The following is a 26058-nucleotide window of genomic DNA, read 5'->3' as shown; positions in this document are numbered from 1 at the left end:
TTTAGCCCATGTTAGACGTTTGTCGAAGGTTAGACCTAGATATTTGGCTGTGTCGGAGTTTGGTATTGGTTTGCCGTTTATATGTACCGGAGGAGGTTGTCTGTGGCGAAGAGCAAAGGTGGTGTGTACAGATTTGTTTTCATTAATTTTGACGCGCCAGAGGGAGTACCAGTGTGATAGGTCATTTAGGTGTCTTTGGAGAGTAGTTGAAACCATGTCAGAATCGGTGTGGGTGGCATATATTGCTTTGTCGTCGGCATATTCAGCTATTTGAGTATTCGGATTGGTGGGTTGGTCTGCAGAGTATAAATTAAAGAGTTGGAGAAACTACAGCGCCTTGAGGAACACCAGCTTTTATTGGGGATATACTGGAGTATTCAGTCCCTGACCTGACAAAGAAGTGACGTTCGTTGAGGTATGATTTAAAAAAAAGGTAGTATAATGGGGGTAGGAACGATTTTAGTTTATAAAGAAGACCGGGATGCCAGACCTTGTCGAAGGCCTGTGCAACATCAAGAAATACTGCAGAAGTGTACAGTTTCTTTTCCAGAGAATAGGCAATAGTATCGGCTAGTCGGTGTATTTGATGGATGGTTGAGTGATGTTCTCTAAATCCAAATTGCGTGTCAGGAATTAGTTTCTTTTCTTTGATGATTGGGTAGATTCTGTTTAGTATGAGTTTTTCTAATAGTTTTGCAAAGAAAGGTAACAAACTAATTGGCCTATATGAGGAGGGGTTATCTATTGGTTTATTTGGTTTAGGGAAGAGAATAATTGTGGCAAGTTTCCATTGAATCGGGAAATATGAGAGTCGGAGTATTGCGTTAAAAATATGAGTGATGTGTACTATAACTTTGTTTGGAAGTCTGCGAGCTATTTCGGCTGTTATCAAATCATGACCAGGTGATTTACCGAGTGGAAATTTTTGTATGTATGATTTTATCCCATTTGGAGTGAATGGTTTGGGTGGAAGTGTCATTGGGAGTGGGCTATCTAGAAAATTGCGTACTTTGTTTTCTATGGAAGGAATGGTGGAATCGTTTGGGTTAAAGACTTGGGACATCACGTCTGTGTACTTCTGCTTTCTCTTTATCGTTTATAGCGAGACTGCCGTCTATTTTTTTGATTGGAAATGACATTGTTTTGATTTTTAAGATTTTTCTAGTGGTTTTCCACAGAGAGCCGTCTTTTTCGGTTAAGAGGCTAGTTTGTTTGGCGAAGTCTTCTGAACGTTGTTTCGCCATTTGTCGTTTGAGTAATGTGCATAGGTGATTATAATTAGTTTTATCGGTGGGATATTTTGTTCTTTGCCAGGTTGCTCTGGCACGGCGTTTTTGGACAATAAGAGATCTTAAATAGGTAGGCAAAGAGAGATTACTTTGATTGTAATTATCAATTATTTTTGGTTTACAAGAGGACCGTGCTGCATTTTGTATTGTTGATGTTAGACATTGTACTGATTCCTCAAGTTGGTTTGGAGATTTTAAACTAACGTTCAGGTTAAAGTCATTTGTAAGAATCGATTGGAAATTTTCCCAGTTAATTATTCCATTGATTAATGATGGATTTATTGATCTTTTTTGAGGAGAGGTGTCGAGAGTGAGAAGTACTGGCGAGTGGTCTGAGTGAGGATTCGTTAGATTATCTATGATGGTGTTAAATCGGTTCGGTATTTTAGAAACGAATATGTCAAGGATATCTGGTCGCTTTCGGGGTGATGTAGGCCAATATGTGGGGTTTTGGGGTGAAATGATTAAGTAGTTTTTGGTAGTAATAACTTGTCTAAGAGAGTTACCTCTTGGTGAGTTTGAGTGACATCCCCATTGGGTGTGTTTGGCATTGAGGTCGCCACCAACAATAAAGTAATTTCCAAGAGAGTTGAAAAATTGCTCAAATAGTAATGTGGAAATGATTTGGTTAGGGGGACAGTATGCTGCCGAGATGGAGATAGGAGAATGGTCTAGAGTAATTTGTATGGTGAATGATTGTATGTGGGGTTCGCTAATTTGAGAGACATTATGAAAGAGAATTGTAGATCTGATGATTATCGCGGCTCCTCCGTGTGCGGTACCGTCTGGGTGGTTTGATCTCAGTATTGTGTAGTCGGGTATGTGTATTTTTGTTCTGTTAGTGAGGTGTGTTTCAGATAATAGAGCGATATCTATACGTTTTTCATGAAGTACAAGTGAGAGTTCGGCTATATGATTATGAATACCGTTGGCATTCCAAAGGAGTATGAGCAATGATTAGGAGGTTTGGGTATTATTTGTCATTTTGGGCTGCAAGTTAGGCAAGGACTGTTGTAAGAAGAGAGAGCAGTGGATTTATGATAGCTTGGAAGTCACTGATAAATTTAGATAATAAGGTACCTGTGTCTGATTGATTACTGTTGTTAGATTTTGGAGGTTCCTGATTTGAGGTTACATTTGCATATGTTCTTTTTTGAGAGGGCGAGGGATTGGATTCAGTCGAAGAAGTCTTCACTGTGGTTTTTGGATTGGACTGGTTGTTGATTGAAGTTGATTGGATGGTTCTTGAGTTTGGGTTGCGACGTCTTTGAAGCTCCTTGTGAATTTGGCATCCTTTATAGTTTGCAGGGTGTTCGCCCTGACATAGTGCGCATTTGGCGGGTAGATTTCGAGGTTTTAAACATTCTGAGGTGATGTGATGTTCAGCACACCGAACGCATCTTGGTGTATGTGCACAGTACGTTTTTGTATGACCGTATTCCTGGCAGTTCTGACATTGTACTAGGTCACGTTTTTTATATGGTTCTTCTATTTTTACCTTAGTATGAAGTATGTGGTTTATATGGAAGATGTCTTTATTTAACTCTGAAGGTTCGAGATCAACAAAGAATATTGGAAGATTTAATTTTGTTGTTTTATGTTGGACATTTGTGATTTGGCGTACTTGAAAACCAATTTCTTCTAAAGCTGTTCTAATTTCTGCTGTGTTCGTTGTTGGGTGAAGGTTTCTTATGACTATCCGGTAGGCTTTGTCTTCTTGCATTTGATAGGTGTGGAATTCGGCTTCTGCACCTTGTAAGAAATGGATTATTGCTCGGTAGGTTTCTGGGTTTTTTGTTAGGATTTTCAGGTTGCTAATGCTTGACTTAAATGTGAAGTTTTCAGGACCCACAAGGTCTATGAGTTCCGATCGTAGGCTTACAAAGTCTTTAATTCCTTTTACTATTATAGGAGGGGGTAGATTTGTACTTTTTACCTGTGAAGGGTGCGTTTCCGGGTTGCTTACATCAGGATCTGGTTTTGGTGTTGTTGTGTCAACTTCGATTGTATCAGTTTGCGATAGAACATCAAATCGATTTCTAGAAATAAATAGCTTTTTGTGTCTGTTGGTATTTTGGGTTGGAGAGCTTGGTTCTGAGGAACTTGAGCGGTTTCTTTTCTCGGCTTGATGTGTCCAGCCATCATTATTTGGACTATTTAAATTATTTTGTGTGGGTGAATGGCTCACGTTGGGATTATTTGTCGATATGTTTAGGCGAGCGTCCTGTATAGTGGTTTTATTATTTGTATTATTATTATTAGTATTTTTATTTTTAATATTAGTTTTGGTTTTTGCATTCAGCGATTGTGACATGTTTATCAGGGAGACAAAGGTCACGCACCGCTACGCGACGTACGCGATAACGGCGGCCGTTCGACGTTTGCGATAACGCGACGGCTGTACGGTAATTAAGACACTGGAAATTTACAAACGAACTTGATTCACTTATATAACAAAATTACTGAGGTAATATATTATTTAATACATTTGTATTATGTATATTATGTATATATGTATATATATGTATAGCTACATAATATATAAGTATATATAAAATTGGAAAAATTTGAACGTCTATGATCGAGATCACAGCGGTATTTAACGGAGCGACGGAGAGGCGTGCGTTAGGTACGGCTGCTCGCGCGATACTGGTAATATAATTAAATTGAAAAATGCCTCAAATAATAAAGTTGAAGATCATTTCAACTAAATTGGTACAATTACTTTTAATTATTATATTATAAATTTATAAGTATCTACATTATGTTATATAAATAAATATAATATAATATAACGTATTAATATATAATAGTACATATTTATATTACCTATATTATCCGTGAGTATAATTTTGTTGGTTATTTATATTATTTCATTTTAATTAAATTTAATAAATTTGTGGTCGTTCAAAATATTTATATATATACCTACCTATGTCCTATAGTATATAGTTGTATAATTGTTATTATTAAACTATGAAATATTAGTTATTAGTTATTACTTATTTAATAATTAATATTTATATTAGATTTAAACGAATTTTATTTTTAAATCGTCATATTTGGTAAATTGACTTGGTTATTTTCATTCATCATCACTTGTGCGTAGTGTATGTTAGTGGTTTTGAGAGTTTTAAACACTACATAGTGAAATAGTTATTTAACACTTTAACATCAGCTAATTAACACTTTTAAAATGTTCGACACCGAAAAATTTATTTTGTTAATCGAAAGTAATCCTTACATATGGGATATAACGAGCCAAGATTACATGGACAGAAATGTAAAAAATACATGTTGGCGTAATATAGCGGAATCAATGTACACTGGAAACTGGTGTGAACTATCGGATGTCCAAAAATATGAAAATGGTAATTATTATATTTGTCTGTGCCGCCAGCACTTGCTTGGGCAGTTTGCCGAGCGACTCGCGAGATGCGTGGGAGGAAAAGAAAATAGTAACAAAAAGAATGTGGTACAAAGAGTATATAATAATTAGTTGGTGTGTCACCAAACACTATAAATAATATAATAAACAAAGCTACTAAGCAATACAAATAATACAATAATAATAATAATAACGATACCGATACGGATCGACACCGCTTACACCTCCGCTTCGTGATCCGGAACGCTGGAGCAACCGAATAAGTACGTACACCGGTCAGACCAGGGGGGGGCAGACGTAACCACACGGTGTGCACGGACAACGACGCGAATATAATAATAGTATTGTTTACGCACACACAATAATAATATAAATAAAACAAAACGGATCGGCGATCGACGCAAATGTATAATAATAATTAGTTTTGGGTCGACACACGACGACAACGTGGTACAACTAAAAAACCCAAAACCACGGTCTCGGCGAACAATCCCGGACGGCGGTGTAAAAAAGACAACCTGGCCGGACCGCTGGACAACCGGTGGTTAACGAAGCCGGTCGCAAAAAGTTCGCGCAAGCGCACGTCGGCGGCGGAAAGTCAGCAGGGTGACAAGACAGGTGTTAAACGGACACACTGTTTGTCAAATGCGCAAAAAAAGGCTCACGTTCAAACATCCTCCCCCTATGGGAGGCGTTGCCTCACATATCGTGGAATAAGACGTAGACGAAGGCGCAGAAACCGTGGTGCACATCTGAATATTGAGTACATTCTTCGTGACGGCGGTTATCGTTAATAAAAGGAAAAAAAAATCATCACATAAGGTGAACATATGGTTCATAATAATTAACATAAAATATAAATAAACTAAAAAAATACATACGATATAAAATATAAAACAAAATATTACAGACTTTTGCGCCCGAACACCCCGCGAGTTGCATAGCAATTTATTATAATAATATTAGCATGTCAAACAGAGAATATGTAGCTCGGTGTGCTAGGTGGTGAAGTTGGGGAGCTCAATGCGAGAGCTTAGGCAATTGTGCGAGTATAATGGTAAATATTAAAGGTACATTATGGTTAAGTGTTACTGGTCGTCGGTAGGAAGCACTACCACCTTTACCACTGGTCGGGTAACCATGCCACGGGACGTCAATACTTGCACGACCCGGACCACTCCATCGGCCCCCGGTTAGACACCAGTCACGCGACGAAGTCGCCATTCTAAAGGCGGCGCTGAAGGGTCCCGAAGAACCACCATATCATTTACCTTGACGTTTGGACGGCTATCGGTCCATTTAACCCTTTCTTGGAGAGTATGAAGGTACTCTGTCGACCAACGGTGATAGAAAGACTGGTGACAATGATCTAACAATTTCCACCTATTGACTATAGGTCGATCTGGGGATGCAGATGATCGAGGGGGTACAGGAGCAGTGGTTGACCGACGAGAAAATGACCCGGTGTCAAACATTCAAGATCGTGCGGATCTGATGAGGACGGAGTAAGGGGTCGCGAGTTTAAAACGGCTTCCACCCGACACAATACCGTGCTAAATTCTTCGTAAGTCAGAACGTGTGAGCCTATAACGCGGGTTAACAACCTTTTTGCTGAGAGTACAGCTGCTTCCCAGAGCCCGCCAAAATGAGGGGCCGCGGGGGGATTGAAGTGCCATGTGCATGACATAGCTACTGACGTTATTATTAATTGTGAGGGGGGACTATTGATCAAATCACGTAGTTGTCTTGCGGCGCCCACAAAATTTGTACCGCAGTCCGAAAATATTTCACTGGGCATACCGCGCCTGGCCACAAAACGATCGAAGGCTGCCATAAAGGCTTCGGTGGACAGACCGGTCACGAGTTCCAAATGAACAGCCATAACGGCAAAGCACACAAATATCGAGATATAAACCTTGTATGTACGCGATTTGCGCAACCTTAGTTCGCGCATTGACAACGGACCATCGTAGTCCACCCCCACCCGCTTAAAAGCTCTACATTGCTGTACGCGCGTTGCAGGCAAATCGGCCACCAACGGTTGTGGGTTACGACCGTCGAAACGAACACACACCGTATATTGTGTCAAGATAGTGTGGATAACCGAGCGGAGAGACACAATCCAGAAGTGTTGGCGGATCATCGCAGACATTACGCGTGACCCAGAATGGCACGTTATTTTATACCACCGTCGGCAGATTAACGTCGATAGAAAAGAAGACTTTGACAATAGAATTGGGTGTTTTGTTTCGAACGGTAGGTCGGAATGTCTTAGGCGACCTCCTACGCGAATTACTCCCTGGTCATCAATGAACGGGCATAGTCGAGCGAGCGGCTTCGAAGATACACAATTCGCAATTCGTCACGAAGTGCGGCGAAAAAGGATTGTTGTGAATGGAGGACAATAGCGCGTAACGCATCGTCGAGCTCGATACGCGTGAGGACCGGTGTCACTTCGGCAGGACGGCGACGGCCTTTTGGCAGGATCCGGTGAATCCTGGCAACTACGCGAATCATAAAATCGTAAGAAGAAAAGCGCGCGAACCACTCCGAAGGAGGGTCTTTAGGTTGTACTAATAAGTTGATGGGCCGGACTTCGGGCAATTTGGAACACGGTAGACGATCCTTATCCCTCCCCCATTCATTCAGATGGTCCCTGATAAACTTTGGACCGAGCCAATATAACATAAATTTTGGTAATTCGGACGGCATCATTCCGCGTGAAGCACAGTCGGCGGGGTTATCGAGCGTTGATACGTATCGCCAATGACAATCTGGTAAAACAGATTGGATCTGGTGTACGCGGTTCGACACGTATTGTCTAAACGTTTCGTGTGGAACAGTCAGCCACGAAAGGACCACTAATGAGTCCGTCCACGCGAAGGTGTCTACAATGGTAACGCGATCTCCTAGGGCCACCTTTACACGATTCAACCATCGAATGAGCAACAGGGCAGCGTTTAGCTCTAATCGTGGCACTGTCAACGCTTTCAGTGGAGCTAATTTGGTCTTTGTACCGATAAGAAAGACGGACGAATCTCGTGGTGCATCGAGTACGCGCAAATAAACTACAGCCGTGTATCCTCGTAATGACGCGTCACAGAAACCGTATAAAAAACATGTAGTACCAGGAGTGGTGTTACAAAACCGCGGAACGCGAACGGTCGAAAGCTGCGGCAACTCGATCACGAATTGTGCCCAATCGGTGTGGATGTCGCATGGCAACGGGCCGTCCCACTCACACGCCGCCTGCCATGTACGTTGCATAATATGTTTAGCCAAAAAAATCGCAGGGGCAAATAAACCTAATGGATCGAAGAATTGGGACGTCAATGACAAGATACCACGTTTCGTGAATGTTGGTGACACCTCTAAACTGAGTTCGCAACAAAAATAATCATCGGTCGGATACCAGTGTATACCAAGAACCTTCGTGCCTACGCTATCGTCGTCGGCGAATGACGTAGATTTTACGACACAATGATCGGCAGGTACGGCCTGCAAAATAGCCGGGGTATTACTTGACCATTTACGTAAATCGAGACCTGACCGCGCCAGTACCGAATTTAATTCCGATTGGACCTCGACCGCGTCGGTGATGGTATCTGCCCCGTAGCAGATGTCGTCAACGTATGTTTGATGACATAACGCGTCGCAAACACGTGGAAACGACACACAATCACTGTCAGCTATGGCACGCAGCACTCGGAGTGCTAGAAAGGGGGCGCAGTTTACTCCATACGTCACGGTATTGAGTTCATAGTCGATCAATTGATCGAACGGGGAGTCGAGCCACAAAATGTGCTGATAAGCACGGAACTCAGGTAAAATCAAAATTTGGCGGTACATCTTACAGATGTCCGCCGTGAATGCATGGCGAAATAAACGGAAACGTATCAAGATATCAACTATATCACGCTGTAGTTTAGGTCCGGGAAGCAACGCGCGATTCAACGACATACCCGTGGGACCTTTCACAGATGCGTCGAAGACCACTCTAATTTTCGTATCTACACCGTCATTTTTGCATATAGCATGGTGGGGAATATAATACTGCCCGGGGGTTGTTGCAACCGACATGTGACCTAACGTGAGATATTCGGCCATGAAGTCTTTATACAGTGACTTGAGCTTGGGATCAGTGGACAATTAGCGTTCTAGCAATTCGAACCGCTTTATTGCTGTCTCACGAGATCGATCAAATGTATGATCGGACACGCGTGCGCGGAACGGTAATGGCACAGAAAAACGACCCGATGGTAGACGCTCGTGCCCGTCTAGGAAAATTTGTTCGCATCGCCCTTCATCGGTAAAGGTCTCCGGAGCAACCTCAGGTTCCTCCACTTCCCAAAAGCGATGCATGAGTCCCTCTAGGGAAATAGTAAGGGACACCGGTAATGAATGAAATGATGCCAGTTCCCCCTCGGAAATTGGTCCCATCAAAATCCAGCCGAAAATCGAGCTGAACGCGACCGGGAGATTTTTGTCAACGGTGATTTTGCGCCCGTCCATTACCGCCGCATACACGTCACCCCCCCACAATAAATCGACCGGAGCTGTAATGTGGAACGACGGATCGGCCAATGCTAAATTCGAAAATCGATCTTTTATACCCGCAGGTAAAATATTCCTAGGGAGGTCATTAGTAATTGAAGGCAGCACCCACGCCTGCACTGATAACACGGGTTCGTTCGAATATCGCGGCTGTATCACGCAATCAACACGGCCCTGAACATCCATAATTGAAACACCAGACAGACCTGTCACAGGTGTAGTCCATTGATCGCGCCGAAGTCCCAGTCGATCGGCGCACGCGGCAGTTATTACACTAATTTGTGACGCGCAATCAATTAATGCGCGTAAGGTTTGCCAAGAACCCGCCCTATCGTGTACATGAATTAGCGCCGTTCCTAACAATACCGATGTTTCTTTAGACACTTGTGGCGGGGGTGCGGACGCGCATAGTACTACATCCGACTGTGGTATGTCGCCGCTACCATGGGTAGTATTCCCGGGTGGATGAAGGAGGGAGTGATGCCTACGGGAACAGTCTTGACATCGTGACCTGGCGGTGCACTTAGGAGCCCAATGATCTGCGCTAAAGCAATTAAAACATAATTTATGCTCCCGTGTCCAGCGAGAGCGCTCGTCAACATCCCACGTTTTAAATTTGGCGCATACCCCTAAACCATGCGCACTAGAGCAACACGGACACCTATTATTCGTCGAATTGGACGGCTTGGTCGCAACTAACGTAGTGGGGTGGGACGAAAACCGCGGTTTCCCTGATCGATTAGTATCCTTTTGGAGGTGGCCCTGTTGTGACGTCGATTTTGTATGCGCGCCGAAAGCGACGTGGTCACGATGTTCACCTACAACCTCCAACACGGCTACGCGGTTTCGCAAAAATTTCATGAGCTCGTCAATTGTTAGGTAATCGGATATCGTACTCGTTTCGAACAATTTACGCGTCGATACAGGCAAACAACGAAAAGCAATCGAAAATAAAATAAAAGAACGTAGATCTGGAATTTTTAACGCATCGAGGAGAGACATACTTTCACTAAATGAACACATGAAACTATTAAGTTCGGAAAGAGACTCCTGTCTAATGGGCGAAGCGCCTAATAACTTGTCGACCAAGGACATGGTCACGAGACGTGGACGATAAAATCGCTCTAAAAGCGTAGACCGCACCAATGCGTAATTTTCCGCCGACAATGGTATATCTCTCACAGCGTCCGCCGCGCGGCCCTTTAGACATCCTTTTAAATAATATAATTTATCGATATCACATATATTAACCAAAGACTCAAACGCATCATAGAAAGTAGGCCAATAACGATAATCCCCGTCAAATTCGGGCAACGGAATGTCCGGAAGTCGCGAAAATTGTTTTGTCGGAACCGCTTGGTTATTTGGGTTAACAGACGGTGCTAAGTGACCTTTAAGATACGATAAATCAGCGCCTTTCGGTGTCCATTTTTCTACAACCGAACGTGACGCATTAATTAAAGCTCGAACTTCGGCCGGCAAGTCCACTGAATAATCCTCCGCTTTATCGAGATTAATAAGATGTTCTAAAAAAGATTCATCCTCTAATTTAAATTGAGCCCAATGACCTTCTAAATCAGTGGCTGCTATTAAAAACTCAGAAACTATCTCAGGCTCCTGTAACGCACGTAAAGATAATGCATGTATTGTACGGATAGCTGATATCGCGGCCTTTCGCTTTGCATCGGCAAATAATTTCGATCGCGTCAACCGGTCTACCCGCTGCTGCTCCTCGTTCACCATGATAAACGAAATAAATAATAAAACACTTCTTTAATATAATAATATAACGCGTATGTATAAAGGCAATAACGATAAGGCGTGATGTCGGGCAATTGCACTAGCGGCCTACGATAACGCTCGGGACCGCGCACTAATTAGGTATATAATACAATTTGTCCTATAATAATATTACCAATACCATTGATTAAATATACATAGATAGCCCACGCAACGTTAAAAACTGTTAATGAAAAATCGAGGTATTGGGAGCCTAAATATAATAGTAGGGGAGCCTGAATTCAGAGAGCGCTAGAGTAGTTTTCGACAATATCACAACCGCGGTGGTAACCATGATGGTAGTACTTGGTAGCTCATGATGGTATTTAGATTTACTTAACAATTTATGATAAGCGGTAAGTGATAACATTTAATTGAACAGTTAACTGACAAAAACAACTGTCTTATTGTCTTATGTCTAATTCGACTATGCTCTGACAACTACAGACTCTCTATACGACTATTATTCATTTATACCTACCTTACCTCGCGTTATTGTGCCGTTATTGTATATTATAATAATTCTCCGTTGTTATTTGTACCTACATTAATATTATGTCGCGTGGTTGTGGTAGTAAATGTGTATACATGGACTGTGGTAAATCCGCTCGTAATAATCCAGATTTGACGTTCCGTAAATTTCCAACTAATGAAGACGTTCGTAAAAAGTGGATTTTGAGTTCAGGTAAGGACAATTATTTATTATATTAGAAAAATAATGGAACATAATATTTTAGAATGAAAATAAAATACATAAAAAATGTGTTATTTTTATCAAAATTAAACTACAAGTTTTATACATGTAATTAGCTTAATTCAATCAAAGTTTAAGGGTATGACTTACATAGTAATTTAAAAAAACTGATACATTTTATGCGTTGTCTTGTGTGAATAAGACTGATAAATAATAACACGCTAACTACCTATTGTTTGGTAAATATTAAATAACTAGGTAGGTATTGTCTTATAATTTTATCAAATTATTCAAATTGTATTTTATTTCTGGTATATTCTATGAAAATAAATGTCGTGGTATTGATTAAATATACATGTAGGTACCTACAAATGTACATTTAATTAATCGTTGCGAGTAACACAATATCAATGTAATAGGTATAGCTAGGTATTGATAGCTAGCTATAATATAATTATGAGAAAAATTGCTCTGTAATTTAAAACTTAAGAAAGGGAATGAATACCTTATTATTATTTATATTTTATTCAAAAACTATTTCATGTTAAGTACATCAGTTATTTTCTATAGGCGGTATAGGTACTACTCTTTATCACATTTTGGTAGAATGTAAAAAAATATATTGGCCTTTTGATAAACGGCTAACATTTGCATCACTTAAGTTAACTATACCTACCTAAATATTTTGTGTTATAATACTATTAATACCTACCTATAGCTTTATTGCATTGATAATAATAATCATAAATATGTGGTATTGAGTGAAGTCGCTTACTATGGCCAATTTGACTTGACACTTGGAATTGGTCATAGGTGACAACTCCCCACTCCACCCTAGATATTACAACTTACAAGTAAATATTTTAAATTTTGTACTAAAATAAAATCTTATATTTTAATTAGGAAATGTTACTCTACTGAGTCTCACGCCAAAAGAATTATCATGTCGATACATCTGCGACACTCATTTTGTAAGCACAGATTATACCAACGAAAATAAAAGCAGATTAAACAAACACGCAGTTCCTACTCAATACATAGAAATCGGAAATTTTCATGATACCACACCTACTAATGTTTATAAGAAAGTATGTGTAAAAAGTCCAATTCAATTAGAAATGGTTACCAAATCAGGTTCTCCGAATGTCTACGTTCTAACACCAAATAAAATTCCACCTTCCACTAGTAACTTATCCACAGTTGGTTCTACATCTTCGACTCCAGTATTGACACCAACAACAAGGAAATTCATTGAAGAATCACACGTGCCAATAAAATTACACCCTAAAAAATTATTTGGTGGTGATAAAATTTCAAAACTAAAATTTGCTCTGGAACAAAAAAAAAAGCAAATTAACAGTAAAAATGTATCGCTGTTTAGATTGAAAAATAGGTTACAATTAATGAAAAATAGAAGGCAGACTACAAGTAATATTGTAGATTCATTACAATACCCATCAAAAGACTCTAAAGTACTTGTAAAAATGCAGACATTAAGAGCAAAATCATCAAGAAAACCTTTCACAAAAGCAGAACAAAATTTTGCCTTGAGTTTATTTTACAAATCACCAAGTACTTACAAATTTCTAAGAAATAATAAGAAAATAACTTTACCTGGCATGTCAACAATTCGTCGGTGGATTGGTAATTCAAAATTCAGACCGGGATTTAACTCAGGACTATTTCGACAATTAAAAAAAAAATGTGAATCAATGAGCCAAGATGAATTATACTGCACATTAATATTTGACGAAATGAAGATCAAAAACTATCTTGAATATTCTAAGTTTCTAGATTGCGTTGAGGAGTATGAAGATTTGGGACCGAAAGGCCGTACAAATAAATTAGCTGGTCAAGCCATGGTGTTTATGATACGTGGTTTGTATTCATCATGGAAAATGCCTATTTGTTATTTTTTACCAGCGACATCAGTAAAATATTGTATATTGAGTGAGTTGTTAGTGGAGGTAATTAAACGGTTATTAGATTGTGGATTTCAAGTTAAAGCTGTAGTATGTGACCAAGGCACTAACAACGTAGCAGCACTTAAACTACTGAAAGTTACTAAAGACAAGCCGTTTTTTGAAGTTAATGAAAGACGAATTTATTCAATTTTTGATACTCCACATTTATTTAAAAACTTACGTAATCATTTAAAAAAAGCAATTTTATATTTGAAGGCAAAGAAGTTTCTTTTCAAGACTTGAGAGATGTTTATGACATTGATAAAAAAAGTTGTACTAGTCGTTCATTATTAAAAATTACTGACAATCACATTAACCCAGGGCCATTTCAATTGATGTCATGTAAATTAGCTATGCAACTGTTTAGTAATACAATGTCTACAGTTTTAAAAACCAGTGTTTACACCGGTCAGTTGAAGTCTAAAACAGCTATACAGACAGCTAATATGGTTAAGTATTTCAATGATTTACTAGATGTACTAAATAGTATGAGTTTGTACCATTCCAATCCATTTAAATGTGCTTTATCCACCGAGAGACCGCAGCAACTAGAATTTCTTCAAAAAGCAATAATAACATTTGAAAATTTAAAAAAGAAAACTTCTACCAACAAAGGGAAACAAGAAACCAGACCTGTTTGTTTTGATGGTATGTGCTGGACCTTGAATGCTATTATAATGCTCTATAAAGAACAACAAGATATGGGATTCACATACATTTTGACTGGACGCCTCAACTCTGATGTAATAGAAAACACATTTTCTATATTTAGACAAAGAGGAGGATATAATAGGTGAAATATGCCTTGAATTCTTTTATAACATAAAAGTTCAATATTTTAAGTTGTCAATAATTAATAAAATGTTGATGTTATTTCAGAAATCCAACTGCAAGAACTTTCCGCACAACGTTTAGAATTAATGCAAAAATGAGTTTAATGAAACCATCTAGTTCTTCTAACTGTGAGCCAGACGATGACATCCATTTAATGACTCACTCTGTAATTAATGACGTACAAATAGATGGAGATAGTAGTGAGTCAACAATATCATCCAATGAATCATCCGATTCATGGAGATTGGAAGCATTCAATTAGAAAAAGAAGCAGTGGTTACTTTGGAAAATTTTCAAATACCTATTTGCTGGTTACCTAGCAATGAAATATATATTAAAATTTCCCTGCTTAAATTGTGAACAGTTAATGGTGAAGTCAGATTTTTCAATTACAAATAAATTAGATTTTTTAATTTTTTGTAAAAACTATGATTCAAAAACGTCTGAAATGCATCTGAAAGTACCTACTTATGAACTAACGCAATTTATTATTTTGGCTCAAAAAATCCTAGCAGATATATTAGAAAAAAAACCACACAGAAAAAAAATAGCCCAATTTGCTGAAAAAAAAATAAAAACCGAATTAATTGGCTTATTAAATGTTAATGAAACTTGTATTCCACATATTGAATTTGTAATCATACATCTAATTATATGTAAACTTTTTAGAAATTTTAACTGGATTTCAAAAAATATTAAACATGTAAGAGTTGAAAAATCTCAAAAAAAATTAAAAATTCTTAAAAATATTTAAAATGGATTTTGTGTATATTATATTCATTGATTAAATATGCTATTAACTGTATTGCAAAACACTAATAAACTATATTATATTACTCTCAAATTGAATATTTTTATTTACCTAGTTACATTTTTTTTTTTTTATAAAACTCAAACTTTAGGAATGTTCATTATAAAAATGACGGACAATATTTACTTGATTTTTGACAGTAATTTGTTATTAAAATTGTTGGTAAAAATGTTATGCTAAGCAATCTTTAATAATTAAAAATATTTAAACTCTTTTTTATTATTATTAAGATTCACAAGTTAACAGGTATCTATAAAATAGTTTAACGTAGAAATTAACAAAATCTTATTTTTTTTTTTTTATAATTATGTAAAAAAAAAATAATACCTATTAACTTCATTAAATATGGCATAAATTTGGTATGTCGTACGTGTGTAAGACGAAGGCAACACATGCGAGTGCGATGTCTTCTTAAGACATTTTTTTATCGTTTTTTTGGCATACATTTAATTCCAAGCCCTAGTTGTCAATTAATTGTTGCTAACTAAAGTTAAAACCATCTTTTTTATAAATTACGAAGTCAGTCAAATTTACGTTTTAATGAATCTGTCATTTGTTCACACTTTTGCTAAGCAGAACGTAGAAGCAGTAAACCGTCTTGTTTGATATTTTTAATATTATTAAGATATTAAGATTATAATAAATTGTAGTAATTCGTCAATAACCATATATTATTATAATACATTAATACGAGATTAAAATAATATAGGTATTGTTTGATGTTTTCCTTATCGCAGTTTATTTCTATCAAAATTTCAAAACCGCTATCTAGATAAACGCGGGCCCTGATCATTAACATTAACCCCCCCCCCACCTATGAATTCTTCACTGTCTATTTATGATTTTAATTTAATTATTTCTTGATATTGACATCACTAATGCCATCTATTGAGAGCCCGCGCTATTAATTACGGCTATTACATTATTTGTATAGCTGTGGGCTATCTATGTATATTTAATCAATGCCAATACCCACGCACAACGCTCACTGGGTCCACCGTGGACACAAAAATAAATAACCACGCTCTGCTACCAAAAATGTCTGTGCTGCCAGCACTTGCTTGGGCAGTTTGCCGAGCGACTCGCGAGATGCGTGGGAGGAAAAGAAAATAGTAACAAAAAGAATGTGGTACAAAGAGTATATAATAATTAGTTGGTGTGTCACCAAACACTATAAATAATATAATAAACAAAGCTACTAAGCAATACAAATAATACAATAATAATAATAATAACGATACCGATACGGATCGACACCGCTTACACCTCCGCTTCGTGATCCGGAACGCTGGAGCAACCGAATAAGTACGTACACCGGTCAGACCAGGGGGGGCAGACGTAACTACACGGTGTGCACGGACAACGACGCGAATATAATAATAGTATTGTTTACGCACACACTAATAATATAAATAAAACAAAACGGATCGGCGATCGACGCAAATGTATAATAATAATTAGTTTTGGGTCGACACACGACGACAACGTGGTACAACTAAAAAACCCAAAACCACGGTCTCGGCGAACAATCCCGGACGGCGGTGTAAAAAAGACAACCTGGCCGGACCGCTGGACAACCGGTGGTTAACGAAGCCGGTCGCAAAAAGTTCGCGCAAGCGCACGTCGGCGGCGGAAAGTCAGCAGGGTGACAAGACAGGTGTTAAACGGACACACTGTTTGTCAAATGCGCAAAAAAAGGCTCACGTTCAAACAATATTAATAAGTTTATTTTAGTATTTTACATAGATGTTCCACAAATTATTACCAACCTGCGTATTGCATGCGTTTTTGCTTTATTTATTGATGCACATGTACATATGCACAAATAATATACATGAATAAATGTATTAATATTTATTATATTTTATATTTTTCATCGTATGGCACTTATTATTATGATAAACAATTAAAATATTTTGGACATTTAATTAATTATAAATAATACATAACGAATATTAAGTAGGTAATTCAAATATTTAGTAATAATAATAAATTAGTACTTACTACTTAGGTATTCAAAATTGTAAATTATACGTAAAAATAAAAATAAAAGTAATAATGAACAACCAACATTAAAATGAATTGTATATGTAAATACAAATACCAACTATATTGTACTACATTAAAGAACACGATTTTGAAATGGTACGGCACCTTCATTTACAAAATATTCTGCAAAGGCTTCTCTTACTTCAATCCCATTGGTCCGAGAACCCGTTCCTATTACCTCGATGTCATCTAAGTGGAATTCACTTTCCATATCTTCATAATTATATCCATCTCTTTTTCGGACAAAATTATGTAAAACACAGCAGCATTTAATTATATCGTCGACAAATTCGGGACTTACTAAAATAGTGGTATGAAATATTAGCCATTTGTTAGCAAGTACTCCAAAAGCACATTCTACCGTACGTCTAGCTCTAGACAAACGATAATTAAATATTCTTCGCTTGTCGTTAAGCCCTCGTTGTGGATACGGTCTTAATAGATATGTGTGAAGAGCAAATGCCTCATCACCAACAAAAACATAAGGTTGTGATGAACCTTGAGAACTAGAAAAACTTTTAGGATCAGGAATATTTAAGGCATTCGAATACAACTTTTTCCCAAAAGAACTTTGCTTAAAAATATTAGAATCTGATTCTTTGCCGTAAGATCCTACATCGATGTAAACAAAACTCAAATTGGCATCAACTACTGCCATTAAAATTATTGAAAAATATTTTTTGTAGTTAAAAAACAGTGAACCTGTGTTTTTTGGATTTTGAATACGAATGTGTTTCCCATCTACAGCACCAAGACAGTTGGGAAAGTTGGTTTTTGAATAAAATGTATTCGATATTTCCAACCAATGTTCAGTAGTGGGTTCAGGCATTTCTTCGTTTCGCAACACGTTACTACACAAGTTTCACGTACTATTTCACCGACGGTACTTTTGCCTATTTTAAATTCAAAATGTAACTCAGTAAACGTCATACCAGTTGATAGATACCTAGTATAAAAATAATTAAATTACATATAGTTATTAGTTTATTACAATTATATAATATAATAGATTTATTATTATAGTATTGTATTATATTAAATAATTTAACATATAACATAATAAAATGGCCAGTTAATTCATTGTTGAAATATCTAATTTCGTCCAAATTTGAACCTGAAATACCTATCTATGAAAAATCCAATTTCGAAAAAATGTTATCCCAAAACGCTCATAAAAAAATAAATGTATGACTTTTTAGTTTAAAATAGAAAAACTTATAAGGAATACTAATTTAATCTTAATATTAGATCTAGAAATAATTTTATGAATTTCTAATCATAGTTTCAAAATGTTGGTGAATTTCGAAAAAAAACGCTTATAAAAAAATAATGTAACTATGTATTTTATATGATATGGTATATAAACAACTTGATAGGGTCTTTGTGCTTATTATATTTTCAAAGTTTTTGACCGAATTTTTTTTTTTTTTTAACAACGTGAATAAAAACACATTTTTGTAAGATCAATATAAATTACACAATATACATTCATGGATCTTTAAAAATAATTTTAGCACTACATTTGGACATTTATAAATTATAAACGTTTTATATTATCTGTACTGTTCGGTTTCGATTAATTGCAGTTAAAGAACTTCGAGATAAGAAGTGGAAGAATATTAAAGATAGTTATAAAAAGAGTATAAGTGAAGAAAAAAATTTAAGAAGTGGATCTGCGGCACAGAAAAAAAAACCATATGCTTTTATTGCGGCATTATCGTTTTTATCAAATAATTCAAATAAAAGAAAGTACGTATCTAAACATTATTAATCAATATCTTACTTGTGTTAGTCTTATAATAAGTTATAACATATTATAATATAATATCAACCTGTTCTCAAAATAATATTTGTAAACTGATTGATATCATATTAAATTTATTTAAGAATATATTTTTGATAGGTATAATTTTATTTTATTTATAGGACAACTAGTAGTATGCAGGAAGACGAAATAGACGTATGTAACGATGATTCTTTTGCTAATAATAACTGCGTTGACGATAATGGCGATAATGCTATAGAATGTGAGCCATCTACTTCGCCAACTGTTAAACAATCATTGAACCATTCTAACCGAAACAAGAAAAAAAAATCTAATGATTCTTTTCAACAAGAACTGCTTCAATTTTTACATAGACCAAAAAACGTAGATCCAGATAAAATGATGCTAAATTCTTTTTTACCAAAAAAAAAAATTAAACAAAAAAAATTTAAATAATGTCCAGAAATTAGATTTTCAGTTGTATGTATTACAATATTTTAAAAATCTCGAGGTAAATAGTAATATTCAGGCTGCATCTCAAACTATTCAAGCTAATCCTATAACAACAAATCCATATGATTCTCTTGCTCAATATTATAATTCTCCTGCAGTTACACAACCTTTTTATCCTTCACAAAGCGCTCCTACTGATCCTAATACATCAAAGTTCACTTTTCCACAACAAAATTACGACCATTTAATTACTAACATAGTCAAAATTCTTCTCCAAACAATCAAAAGAATTATGTTTTTAGTATAGTTTTAAGTATAGAATAAGGTCAAGATGATTTTTTTTTTACTTAAATTTTTACTTAATAGTTAACAGTATCTATCATCATAATATTATTATAATGTTATAATGTTATTTTTATTTTTATTAATTTAATTAATATTTATACATAATAAATAAATATAATAATATTTTGTATCTAATTTATAAAAGTAACTTACCTGAGTGTTATAGTTAATCTTTCCTCTGCACTCAAAGGATTCCGCCAATGTGTAGATCTTTTTGATATGTGGCCACGCACTTTTTGTAGTAACTCATCAAATGTTTTAATTGACATTCGGTAATAATTAAAAAACTTTTCAGGATATAATCTTATGTCATTATAAAATTTAAAAAATCGTCCACTTGTTTCCCTATCATTATTTATTGGGTGAACCCAATGTTTTCTACTTGGCCTTTGCACAGGATCGTTTAATACACCTAGATCTTCTGCCACACACAAAACCTGAACTAGCCGATCGTGGTTTAATTCCATTTTATACGGATAGCTAATATTTTCTACTCTACACCAACCTTTCACGTTAAAGACTTTCAGGGTACTAGGTTTTAAAATAAAATAATTTTTCAATCACCCAATATTTTGGTATAACCGCGCGCGATTCGACCGCGTATATGTGTACGGTAGCCTGGCGGTTTGTCCGCTCGCGGTTCAATCGCTGCGGCTCAACCGCTATGTGTGGCCCGGCCCTAAAAAATGTGTATTATTATAAAAATTTTCTTGAATCATTCAACTATTAAAGAATATATATATTTATATATATAAGCTGCTACATACTATGTAGATGAACTATGAAGTTTCCCCTCAATTTGTCCTATTGACTTCAAAATGAGGATGAATTGGTAACTGAAATAATGTTTTTACAAATACATGAAAAAATAAAAAACAAATTGAAGTCAACTTGGGTCCATAGTTAAAAGATTTTAATAAACAGATTTTTTTTTTAAATTTAATAACATAGGAAGAATTAGTAAATAACACGCTATACATTATATGAGCAATCATTTTCTAAATTAACTTTATTGAAATCCAAATTAAGAAGTATTATGCTTTAAGAAAGATTAAATAGGTAACTAAATGTTTTTAACTTAACCTTTAAACATTTTTCAAATTATATACAATTATGACAATTATTTAAAATTGTTACCTTTAAATATTTTTTTAATATTATATTTCTTAAAATTATGTAGATACAAAATGACAAATGACGATTACTTATCGACAATGTGAAATGCAGATTGCAGCTATACTTGTATATTTTATAATAAGGAATACATGTTAATTTATATTATTATATTTAATTATGTAAAAATAATATAAACGAATAATATTGTATTTAGTCGATAAGGAGGTTTTTTTACCTAGATTCGTAAATGTAAGTCTCGAAAACATCATTGATGATTTCAAAATCTCTACTATCGGTCAACGTAGAATCGTTTCTGAATCGTTTTTGAAATAAAATCAATTAAAATTTTTATTAAATTTACTTTGTTGTTTTTTACTTAAGACTATATTTTTGTTTATTTGTACATGTTATAAAATTCTATGTATTACTCAAACCATTTTGAGTTTTCAATTTTTATTTTGTAATCAAATTTAAATTTTAAATAAAAAGTAAAAATTACATTTTTAATTAAACAGTTTATAACTCATATGACTAAACCATAGACAAATATTGTCACGAATACCTAGTAATGCATAACAATAGTCTAGCTACCTGGCCAGCTCTTACGAACTGTTGATCAGTATATCGTATACGTACATTAGAAATGTACCCATGTATAATATATGTTTATTATAGTAAATAAATATATTTTGTTATCGGATACCTTTGACAGTTTGACATGTGGCACGTGTCCGTCGTACCTATACTGTAATCTAATGTTAAACATGAGAAAATTTGGTCCAGTGTCGTACTGATGTATGGGGGGTTGGGTGGGGTGATGGTGGTTAGGGTTTCATCCCTCCCATGAGTAAAACTTGTATAATGATTTCTTTTAAAGAATACTACATTAATAACATTTTATCTATATATAAATGAATTTATATATATATATGGTAACCTCCTCCCATAAACGAATTCTGCGTAAGCTAATTATTTGGGCCCTTGTGGGTTGCTGCCCGCTTCAAGCATCTCTGTCAGCTTTTAGACTCGTTCGAAGACAGTTATCTTTTTATTTTGAATTTATACTGTTGTTTTGCGACTATTGTGATTTTGCGATTTTTTATTTTTTTTTAATTATTTATTTAATTAAATAATTTACCTACTGTATTCAAATATTTAACCATGGATCCAGTTGACTGTAAGTATTAAACAAAGTGTTTTATATTCTGATATTTTAATTATATTATAATTTGTAAGTTATAGACGATGTAAATGACATCGCAGCAGAACCTGCAGATGAACCACCTCAGGAACCTCTATCCAGAGCTATTCCAGGACTTCGAGGACGATCAACCGTCTACATGGATGCAGTAGGATTTGTCTATTACCAGCATTCCATTAGAGGAAATAATCGGTTAGTAATTTTAAATTTAAAGGGTCAAAATATTAAAAAAAAGACACATATAATATAAAAAAATCTCATTAAAAATAAATATATATAAAATTATAAAAAAATTTAATATAATTGCTTACCTATAAGAAAATCGTGCTTTTTTAAAATATATATTTAATATTTTTCAATTGCTATTATAACAACTTATAAAGAACCTTACATTAAATTTTCAAACTTTTTGACTAAGCAAAAAAAATTTTATTGACATTTTAGAAGAAAAAAATTCAAATGCCTGTAAATAACTCAAAACGAGTTAAAATATTTTTAAAATTTTGTCATGCATAAAAAATGATTAAAAGAACATTTGGTAAAAATATCATGTATCTATGGTTAATTTTCTTTAGTTACACCAAAAAACGATATCGATTTTTTCGAAAACTTGTACTGTGTAAAGATCTTAGTTTAACCTTTCTTTCCCTTTTCATGGCTAAAAACACTTTCATAAATCACAAAAATTGAATGTAAAAAAAAATAAAAATGATTTACGGTTCATATTTTATTTAAAATTTACAAACAAATGATTTAATTTTACTACCGTATAAGAGCTATAGAGTACTTATTACTTTTAATTTTTATTTGAATAAGTACCACTCATAGATATTTTAATTCTTGACAAGCATTTAAACACATTGTAAATATATTTTTAACAATTGAATTTATTTTCAACAAAATACACACAATATAAAGATATAACCAAATATTACTGGTTCAATAAAACATTCATTAAAAATAAACCATATACTTAATATTATGTAAAATTAGGTATTTGAGATGTGAAAATCGCCGTTATGGGTGTCCTGTATCAGCGAAAATGGCAATCACTGATGGAGCGCCTATAATAATTTCAGCAGCTCACGTTCATAATCATGAACCTACACCTAATCATGCAGTGGCACTGAGAGGGTTTATGAATAGGCTGAGGGAAAGGGCAAATACTGAGAATGTTATTCCACAGAATATTGTTGACCAGGAGGCGCATCTGTAAGCTGTTTAACAAAAAATGTGTTAATATTTAAATGTAATAATAAAAAATAATTACAGATATCCTAGAGTAGCAATGGAAGTGGGTCGTACCGCAGCAATTAGGGCTATTGCACGGGCTAGGCGCAGGAATAGTCCACCTGTTCCGGACACTCTGAGGAATTGGATAGACATATTTGATTCTAATGAATGGGGCCCAAGACTGCGATATGTGAATGGTGCAATGGTCCCTTTTTATCAAGGTCCGCTGGAAATATTAAGGGATGATGGAAGTGTACGATTTGTTGGCATTGTCTTTACCAACAATACATTCATGCAAGAGATGAATGTACACTTCCATGACATCACAACCATCTGCATGGATGGAACATTCCAAATTAGACCACGGCAACTGGCTGACATAGATCAACTATTGACCATACAAATAGTTTTTAACAATGTGGTAAGTTTAAAAATAATAATAATACCCTAATTTTTTGTATGAAATATGGTTTATCCACTCTTAGGCAATTCCAATCGTGCATTGATGATTAACCGCCAAGCAGAGAGCTATTGTCGTTTACTGCAATTTTTAAGACAAGAGCTAAGGTTAAACATCAACTATAACAATTTGCAAATTATTACGGATTTTGAACAGGGTCTAAGGAATGCCATAGCTAGGGTGCTACCAGAAGCCAACAATTCTGGATGTTGGTTCCACTATATTCAGGTACGGCAAAAAACAAAAGATAAATAAAATAAACAGATACACAATAAATTAATTTGATTAAACATACATAAAATGGTAAAAAAAACTATTTTAATAAAGAAATTTTATTTCAGAGCATTATCCGATACGTACGAAGTCATCAACTGGTGAATCTATGCACAGTTAACGAGAACGCAAGACGAATCTTGAGAATGGTAATCATTTTTAGTGATAAATAGAACTAAACGAGAATTAATTATCAAATTCAAAATTACGATCATCCAGAGCTGGAAAACATTTTCAGTAAGAATGTATCTTGAATGTATTCAAATATAAGTTTGCACGTGTGCTTATAATAAATTTGTTGGTTAACGGCTGTGGTTGTACTTTGAATATAGCATGTTAAGTAAATAATTAAAATAAGTATATTACCTATGTCATGAATACTGTTGTATGTTATATTATATACATGTAAATATCTCAAAATCTTATTGACAATAGAAATTCACCTTGTTTTGATTACTTTTACTAATCAAACCAATTAGTCTATGAAACTTGGACTTTGGAGTTAACATAGATGTAAAACTGTAACATAAGATATATATTATAATTTCTAATGCATACAATATTAAATGTATTATTACAGTTGAAGGCTTAGATCACTTGCCTGCGATAGAAGAGATCCATCATGGAAATTCCTTTTCTATTCAATTGGGATTTAGACTAATACAAGACCTAGGTAGGTTCATAATAATTAACTAAATATAAGATGTTACATTAGAATTTATATAATTTGTGTTTACTTTTTTTTAATTTTAGTTGCCAACTATAACTTGGAACATCAGCTGGAAGATTTGATGAGGTATTATGAACGGTTCTGGATGGATACTGTGACTCCACAAAGATTCACAGTGTTCGGACTACGGTACCGAACTAATAACTTCATTGAATCTTACCACGCGTCTCTCTTGAGGCTAATGGGGCAACACCCAACATTGTATGGATTCTATGGTAATTTTTTCTTAAAAAGCAAAGTAGAGTTTATGAAATTGAGATTATAGAAACCTAATCAGCATTTTTCGATTGCTAATATTATAAAATTGTTTATATACATTTTTAGATCACTTAAGGACAGTAGAAGAGAGAAGTCGAATTGATTTTAGGCGAGCAGTCGATGGACAAAGAGTTAGTTAATCTATAACCACATAAATCACTTTACTACAACTTAGAATATGCGTGAACAACAAATTTACCTCATCTATGATTTACTAGGTCAGGCAAGCTGATTATAGGGTGTATCCACGCAATGATGTCACCATAAGAAATGCTTGGAATAATGTTATAAATGGCAGATATAATCTGAGTGATTTTATAAGAAACGTAGCGTACACACCCGAACAGATTGTGAGAAATGAAATCGGGGAGCCCAATTTTCCACATCGTAAGTTTATAATAACTACATATTTTTAAAAGTAATCAAAAGTTTGTATAATGTGATAATTCAATTGTATCATTTAGAAGCTATAGTACCAGGCATTTTAATGGAGCCACTTCCTCTGCCAGCACCATTGGCACGGCCAAATTTCAGACCCTTGATATTGGGCCCAGTGCGCCCACCACCTCTTCAACCACTCGTTCAGCCGCCTGTGGTTTTACCAGTGCGTCAAATGTTGCCCGTTCAACCGGGAAATGTTCGTGGTCGAGGAAATCAAATCAATAGACCTAATCCTATAATAGGTAAATGCATAAATTTTATTATATTATTAAATAATCTTAATAGAGAATAACAACTACCAAACCACAATAAAACATTTTAAAATATTATTGTACTCAAAGCTCTTATCATTTTTCGTTCAACTATCAGGTACTGCATGGGATGGGTACAGCTGTTAAATACAGGCAAATGAGAAAATAAA

The 26058-nt window shown here is 35.2% G+C and overlaps 3 pseudogenes; all 3 read left to right on the top strand.

The window, feature by feature from the left end:
* Positions 1-4485: 4485 nt before the first annotated feature.
* Positions 4486-19904, top strand: LOC126551710 (uncharacterized; annotated as a pseudogene).
* A 3626-nt stretch (positions 19905-23530) lies between these two features.
* LOC126551709 (uncharacterized) lies at positions 23531-24190 on the top strand (annotated as a pseudogene).
* Positions 24191-24541: 351 nt separating this feature from the next.
* LOC126551708 (uncharacterized) lies at positions 24542-25872 on the top strand (annotated as a pseudogene).
* The last annotated feature ends 186 nt before the right edge of the window (positions 25873-26058 follow it).

This window comes from Aphis gossypii, chromosome X, assembly GCF_020184175.1.
Source record: "Aphis gossypii isolate Hap1 chromosome X, ASM2018417v2, whole genome shotgun sequence".
Lineage (NCBI taxonomy): Eukaryota > Metazoa > Arthropoda > Insecta > Hemiptera > Aphididae > Aphis > Aphis gossypii.
The sequence above is the reverse complement of the archived record's forward strand: the minus strand, read 5'-3'. Positions and strand labels throughout refer to the sequence as shown.